Genomic DNA, 8107 nt, shown 5'->3' with positions numbered 1-8107 from the left:
AGGGCAGCGAACAGGCGGAGAAGGAACCCATGCCCTCTAGAGCGGCCTCTCATTGGCTGCTCTCAGTCCCTATTGGCTGTGAGCAGCGTGCCCGCGGGCCGAGCACGCTCCCATTGCGTCCTGTGGCATTGGGTCAGTTTACGGGCGGCGCAGCCAATGGGAGGGCTAGTAGGCGGGGTAATCTGAGAGGAGCAGCCAATAGGAGGATAGTAGGCGGGGCAAGAGGAGCGGGGGCGTGCGCGCGCGGGCTAGAAGGTAAACAGATTTGGAGCGTGTACCCTGCGCTCTCACGCCTGCAGCGCGGGGAGGCGTTGCACAGCTGACGGAGGAGCCTGCCTTCCTGCAGCCGGGTAAGGCTGCCCGTGCCGGCCCCCTGCTAACCCCAGCACCCCGGAGTCCCTTCAAGTGACAACGCGGCCTGGGCTTGCGAATTTGCTTTGCAGCCGCGGCGCCTCGGGGCCAGGCTGGAGTGCAGCGGTCTCCCGTCCTGAGTCTGGCCCAGCGAGCATAGGGCCGTGCTTGGAGCCGTGGGTTCCGGGAGGCATCTGGAGCTCGCTTGCCCGGCCTCTGCGTGGTCCATGCACGTGGCTGCCTTTCTCAGAATGTTTCTCTGAACTCCCCAGAACATCGCAGGGTGCCTCGAGCTCTGGTTGCAGTTTGTGTCAGAACTACGACTTCTGTGCCCCAACCAGCTCTTGGGTTTCACAGCTAGATCTGGGGTGAACTCGAGGAAGGCGTCCCTTCCTTGTTCCTTTTCTTCGCTTTTTGCTCCTTCTTCTTGTTTTGCCAGACACTGGTGCTCTCGCGAGCCATTTGGATTGAGTCCCCTCGTTCAGCACAGAAGCTGTCAAATCAGTCAGCCAAGCCACAGTTCTAAGTGTGAGGGGACAGAACTCCGTTGGGGCGGGCTTCCTGAAGGGGTAGAGGCTGTGTGCAGACTCTGGGTTGGGCTTGCAGCCTAAAAGAAAACTGCCTCATGCTCTCTTGTGCTTCGCGTCAGTGGGACAGGACCCTGGAGCTGGGGGTGCCAGGCTGACCACCTTGTCCAAGGATTTGGACTAGTAACCAGGCCAGTCTTCTAGGTGTGCTGTGGATGGTGGGCCATGTTGGCAGGAAGGCTTTTGGGAAACTTCTGGAGTGAGAAAGGCCCTTTTGAGAAGGGTCTAGAGGGGGTTGTGCTCACAAGAGCAACATCCTAAGACTCAGAGAATGGCTTTGGATTTGATATTTAACCTTGCAAATAATGAGGACAACTGAACTGTGATTTTTTTTTTTAGACCATGTGACTCAAAGGCAAAGTGTAGCAGGCAATCTGGGCATTCTCTGGGCTAGTGAACCACCTAAGACAGAGCTTTCCAACTCCAGACTATTAACATTTTGGATCCATAATTGTTTACTGTGTCTGCTTGTCTTGTGTCTTGTAGTGTGTGTAGCAAAATCCCTGGCTTGGATCCACTAAGCAAATAGTGAGCTCCCCTGTCCCACCAATTGTGGCGATTGAAAATGTCACCAGACATTACCAGATACCACAGGAGGGCAAATTTGGTAGAGAACCACACAGGCAAGACTCCAGACAGGGTCATCCCATGCTGCCAGCAACCTCTCTGCAACCTGTCAACAAGTAGTTGAGAAATTTAGGACGGTGTTATGTTCCTGCTGTAAACAATCGGGGGAAGCCGTGAGGATGAGGCTTTAACAGAGAAACCCTGAGTGTACAGGTGAAACCTCCCAGAAGAAAGCAGAAAAACCATGGGCTTTTGTGACTGAATGTGACTGGATAGGATCAAAGTTTGAGTTCGTGGAAAACTGGCAGTGTTTTCCACTGTCTGCCCATAGGAATGTTGGGAGACTTAGTGGGCAAGCACAGGAAGCCACCATAGGTTGGTTCTTCGATGGTGAGCGAACAAGTGGGACCAATCTTCATTGTTTGCCTGGACATCTTTGTGTCTTGTAATATGGAAGGAAAGCATGCCCATGTCTTCAGGGACTGTGGCTGCACACCACCATGCATACTTGCACATGTGCACAGGTGCACAGGTAGAGTGTAGAATTCACTTACAGTTGATCACTATCGGAAACCATGCCCCATTTCTTTTTGTGCAGAGGAAGAGGCTTTGCCTTTGAGTCTACAGTTTGCTTTCAGTGTAGCCCAGAGTTTAGGTGTTGAACTTATTAGGTCCTAAATTGATAGCTGTTCAGAAAAGATGAGAGATAGTGCACTGGATAAATGCGCTGGGTAAGAAAAATATCCCAAGCCTCTACCGTGAATTTGTACTTCTTAATTGATCCTGTGGGCTTCTGCTAGAGGGAATACCCCAACTGGGAGGTTTCTGGGGTGCCCTTTGTTACCCATAGTAGGGATCTGGAAGGGCAGTCACTTCCTTCTTAAAGTGACTTTATTATTGGGAAGCTTGAAACTTGGCAGGATAATTTTCCATTAAGAGCCACCAGCACTGAGTCATTATCTTGTCAGTTGAAACCAGAGCTGTGTGCAAAATTAGACAGGGATATTTGAAGAGTCGTCTTGGTTTGGCAACCGGAAATAGCTCTAACATTCCCATTGACAGTTCAGGACTGGGGAGAAGCAGGGGGAAGGAGGTCAAGGGGCGAGCTCAACAGGCCTGTTTCTTTTGTGGTTGCACATGTGATAGGAACGGGAGTGAGGGGCTGAGGGTGACCTGAGTCACCAGTGGTGGAATCAGAGGGACCATAGGACTCAGGGTTTGGACTGAGTATCTGCAGATGGGACACTGGGCCAGGGTTCTAGACCGGGACGGAGTTGTGCAATGGAGTCATTACTGGAAATAGAGACCACAGGAGGAAGAACTAATTTGGGGAAGGTGATGATGTTAGTATCAGACGGATGACGGCTGAGTGCCATTGGAACTATTTCTTTTCCATCCTTTTTTATTAAGATATAATTTGGTTGCACCAGATTCACCCGTTTTTCATACAGTTGAAAAAAGTATCACTTAACCACAAGCACAATCAAAGTTAAACTAATTTCATCACCCTTCAGAGTTCTGTTGCCTTGTGGTTGCTTGTAGTGCTGGGATGGATGTGTAGTACAGATGTGCGAAACTTGGTTCCGAGAGCCTACCTGGCTGAGAATGGGGAAGGCCTTGATTAGCCCGTGGAGAGAAGCAAGCAGCCCAGAAGACCGTGCACAGAGGGGAGGCAGGCAGAACTAGGACCAGCTTGAGCTGGCTCAGCTGTGGCACAGGTGAAGAGAGGTTGGTGGAGGAAGCTGATGAGGCCCACCAGGAGGGAGAGTGGTCGGAACACATGAGGAGCAGGAAGTGGACAGCAGTGGCGGAGGTAGGTTGGAGAGTCCTGCTGGCTCACACTTCAGGCATCACACAGGGGCAGCAGGGGGCATTCATACTTCGTTCCTAAGAGAGCAGAGTCTGCAGGAGCTTGCTTGTGTCTGCTTCAGGGATGCTGGGCATGAACGGTGGGATTGAAAGAACAGGGATTTGTAAAAAGAGACAGGCATAAGAAGAAGGCTGAAAGAGAAGGGAGGAGGGGCTGAGATGAGGGACCAAGAATTAGAAGGTGTTCATATCTGACTGCCAGTGTTCTAAGGTAGACGGAGCAAAGCAGCAAAAAGGTCTGTTACAGAGGGAATAGACATCCTGGGCTAAGTATGGGAGGGACAGGGTATCCTGCGGGGTCACTGGAAGGGAAAGCTCTCTGTGTGTGAGTGTGCGTGTGTGAGTATTTGTTGAGTGTGTGTGTGTGTGTGTGTGAGAAAGAGTGACAGAGATAGAGACAGACAGATGGAATTTCCAGCACAGAGGTGTTTCTCCACTTTCTGCCTCTACTCTGCACTGGGCTTCTGCTGAGGTCCAGGCTTTCTGCTTGCACTTTTGTGAAGATGGTGCTGCAGCTGCTCCTCCTTTTTCGTAGAATGTCTAGATGGGTCTTTCCTAATTCTTTTAAGCGTCGTTTTCTGCAGACCTGGTTAAATCTGAAAGGATCACTTCAGAAAGAGCTCTGGGTGGCTCCTTGGCATCCTTCTGTACTCCAAGGGTAAACTGTACTGTCATGGTTACACATGGGGAAATGGGGTGGCCCAGAGCAGAACTGGTGTCCCCAAGGTCTGAAGCTAGAAACCCATTTCTGCTGTCAGTCTGTCACCTGTAGCCTGTTACGTGTGCTGTCCAGGAAGTAGAGGACATCTGTTCTCCGAGCCGGATGATACGCTCTGGGGACTGTTCACACAGCATGCCAGGTGTTTGTCTCCACTGCTGGTATGGAGCGGGGAAGCAGAATAAATTGCTGCTGAATTGCAGGTGGTCACCACTTGACACTCTTACAAACGTCTCAGTTATTTGAGAAATTGAAGAGCAACTTGGTGACTCTTGCTTGCAGAGGTATTGGTAGCTAACACTGGACCTTGCTGTGGCCAGGTTTGTTGTTTTGTCCTTCTCTGGCCTAGAACGTCCTGTGAATAGCCAGGGTGACTTTCTTCCTGAACAGCATCTCCCTGCTGCCTCCTCTTCCTCTTCCCTTTCCCCATCCTCTCTTGTAGACAGGATTGGGACGGATAGAGGAAAAGTGTGTCTGCAGACTCGTCAAGTCAGCTGGACGACTCGCAGCCTGACTCCTCTGAACACTGCTTTTGAATGGTGTGCTGCTGTTGCCATGCCAATGTCTGTGTGTCTAGGGGACCAGGGAGGCGAGGACATAGAGCCTGTGTTCGGCTCTAGGTGTGGGACTTTCTGATTGTTTATGTCCAGTGTGTTTCCAAAGTGTCTTAAGCTAGCTGTCAGCAGCATACTGAATCACCTCTCCTGGGTGGTGCCTCATACCTCACCGCTAAATAAACCGCCCTGGTGAGGACCAGCCTGTTCTTCCCAGCACTGCCTGTCTCCCTGACTCAGAAGTGAAGACACTAGCGGTTATCTCTGTGCTTTCGCTTTCACCAGGTCTATACCAGGGTTCCTGCATGGTCGTAGAGTTAATAACCGCACCAACCAATGGCTCTGGATGCCCAGTGAATGCCCTAAACACCCTCATACTTCCATGTAAAAGATCTAGTGCAGGCGAGGAAACTGAGGCTCAAAACCACGCTTGTATAATTTAACTTGCATGTTGGCAGCAGAGCCGTGCTTTAGACCAGTGATCAGTCTGTACCAAATACTTTTAAAATATGTACATTTTTTGAGATAGGATTTTGCTATGTAGTTCAAGCAGGTCTCAAACTCGTGATCCTCCTGCCCCAGCCTCCAGGGTAGTGTGGAATTGTATTTGCTGCCAGGGCTGCATCTGGCTGGGGTTCATGGAGAGCAGCTCTGAGGACCCGCTTCTTGTGTAGGGCAGGCTGACCAGCCAGTGTGGCTCTCTAGGGTTTGACTAATGTTCCTTAGTCAAGAGGGGCTTTGTATGAGGCTTGGGGAGGAGCAGTGTGCATCCCTGTCTGCTGCCTGTCCACCTGCCTGTGTCTTTCAGCCGACATCCCTGTCTCTGAATGTCCTCAGTGCTTCCTGGCAAGAACTGGTTAGAGCATCTAGGAATGTGTTACGAGGTGATGGACTCCTAAGAGCTCACGCTGCGGACTGAGTGCTTTTCCTGGGTAGGGGGATGAGGAAAGGGATGCAGGTGGTTAGCTGTTACGGCTGTGAGGATCTGTGCAGGGAATTGGCATCTGACATCCCCCTACTCCCACTCCTGACCACGCAGGGGTTACCTTCCTCTAGATAACCCAGTAAAAGGTGGTCTCCAGCCTCTGAATAGGGGTCAGATTCATTCCTGGATGTAAGGAGTTGAGCTTGGCAGGGTGGCAATCCTTGTCCCAGTACCATCCTCACGGGTATGCTAGGATACAGTTCTGGCGACCTCTCTAGATGTCTTGGAAGAATTGGAGTCTACAGTACAACTTTATTTATAAAAATAGACAGTAGTGTTCTGAGTTGGGGTCAGGCTTTATGACCTAGCTGCTCTAACAAGCCAGGCTTAGCCACTCATCTTTGATAACAAGCCAATTTAAAAGAGCAAAAGTAAGAGTGAAAACCAGAAAAAGGAGATTTCTTCAGTGTGGCCACGTTAAGAAGGGATCCAGCGACACCCAGCCCTGCAGGCCCCGATCCATCACCGAGGTCCTAACATGAGGGTAGCATGTAAACAGAAGACAAGAGATATGCATACTTAAGTTAGGCTCTTCCTGTTAGGTGTGGGTCGGCCGTGACTGGCCACAGTCCAGGGTTCACACTCCTGCAACAAGGGCTGACAAGATGCAAATAATCTTTGAGAGAAAAGTTTCCCCTGCAGCTGGCCTATCTTTAGCCACTTTGTTTTCTTGATGTGAAATTCCTGGGAGAATTCTAAATCAGTGGAGTTCGTTGTTACCACAGACAACATAGCTGTAGGGATGGGCACAACGGACTCTTTTAGAATAACCGCATTTCTTCCAGGCACGCCGGTGAGGCTAGGTATGGCCCCAGAGCCTTGGCTTGCTTCCCCATCTGGCCTTGAAGGACCACAAGTCATTCGTGTCTTTCATGATGAGGAAATATGGTCACGGCACTTGCTATTTGACTCTAAATTAGGAAAACCAGGGGCTTTGTGTGCAGAGTTAGCGCTCATTAACTATTTCTGCCTTTTGATGATGGGCCAATGGGGAGGAAGAGTCTGTGCCAAGTGATTTTTCTTACCACAGTTCTGAAAAGGGCAGTTGAACCTTATTTCCCAAAGAGAGACGGCTGTGTGCCTGGCAGCCAGTTAGGGGCCGGTGTCCTCTGAACAGGGCTAGCGAAGGACTCAGAGGTTATTTCTAGCCTTTCATCTGTCCCTTATCCACTGCCCATTCTACCCTGGTCAGTTAGGGGCCGGTGTCCTCTGAACAGGGCTAGCGAAGGACTCAGAGGTTATTTCTAGCCTTTCATCTGTCCCTTATCACTGCCCATTCTACCCTGGTCAGTTAGGGGCCGGTGTCCTCTGAACAGGGCTAGCGAAGGACTCAGAGGTTATTTCTAGCCTTTCATCTGTCCCTTATCACTGCCCATTCTACCCTGGATAGGCACTAGAGGAACATGGAATCGTTTTTTCTTTTCTTTTTTTCAAATACTACATGTTCTCTAGAAGATTTTAGAGTACATAAATAATTTCCAGGAGAATCTAACAACTCACCACCCAGAGAAAATCTCATGCTTTTAAATGTTCTGTGATGGTATTTTTTTTCTCCATGGGACAATGCAATATACTCTTATTTGTCAACAAATACTTTTTCTAGTGTCATTTAAATCATCACACCACCTCATCCCATGCATGTACTGCTACTCACTGTGCTGATGTATGTATGTATGTATGTATGTATGTATATATATATATATATATTTTTTTTTTTTTTTCAACTTGACCCAAACCTAGACTTATCTGACAGTCTTAATTGGGAAGATGTCTCCATGAGACTGGCCTGTACACAAGCCTGTTGGAGTATTGTTTTTACTGCTGATTGCTAGAGAAGGGCCCAGTCCACTGTGCACAGTGTCACCCTGGGCAGGTGGGCCTTCTGCCTTGTATGAGAAAGCAGGCTGAGCAAATCCTGAGGAGCAAGCCAGTAAGCAGAATCCCTCCATGTCTCTGCCTCAGTTCCTGACCCAGCTTACTTCCCTACTTGAGTTCATGCCTTGCCTTCCCTCAATGATGGGCTGTGATTGGATGCTTTCAGTCGTGGTTTCTTTACCACAGGAGTAGCAAGTGACTAGGAACTCACCTAGCCCACTTCCAGTAGTGCTGTGACTCCCATTCTTAAATACATTACCACACACATCCACTTTTAAAGAAATGGACTTCGAGGGGTTTGGTGGGATTTTTGGATTGGTATCAGACAGAGTGCCTGGGGAAAGAGAAGGGGGCAGAGAGTTCCTGGTGCGGGGCCCTGTGTGGGGAATGGGAGCCTGCAGAAACAGATAGAGACAAACCCTCGCAGAGGCCTGCTCCGTGGTGAAGTCCGCTGTTGCTGTCTGATGTGGGGAGCAGAAGTCCTTTCTTGCCCACTGTTTTCTCTTTCCTAGTATCTAGTATTGAGTTTACCTTTGAAAGCTGGTAGCGCGTTAGGACATTGCTTGCTTGCCCTGCAGACAGAGGCCTGGAGCTCGGTGAC

General features: G+C 49.9%; 1 protein-coding gene across 1 annotated transcript in view; it reads left to right on the top strand.

Annotated features, from left to right (window-relative positions):
• Nucleotides 1-233: 233 nt before the first annotated feature.
• The window catches only part of Coq8a (coenzyme Q8A), a 28185-nt gene continuing 20311 nt past the window's right edge, over nt 234-8107 (top strand). Inside the window, exon 1 of the mRNA XM_050143078.1 lies at nt 234-350. The gene's annotated coding sequence lies outside the window, so the exon portion shown is untranslated. The remainder of the gene's footprint in view (nt 351-8107) is intronic.

Source organism: Alexandromys fortis, unplaced genomic scaffold (assembly GCF_014885135.2).
Source record: "Alexandromys fortis isolate MF-2015 unplaced genomic scaffold, M_Fortis_MF-2015_v1.1 scaffold_51, whole genome shotgun sequence".
In the NCBI taxonomy this organism is placed as follows: Eukaryota; Metazoa; Chordata; class Mammalia; order Rodentia; family Cricetidae; genus Alexandromys; species Alexandromys fortis.
The sequence above is the reverse complement of the archived record's forward strand: the minus strand, read 5'-3'. Positions and strand labels throughout refer to the sequence as shown.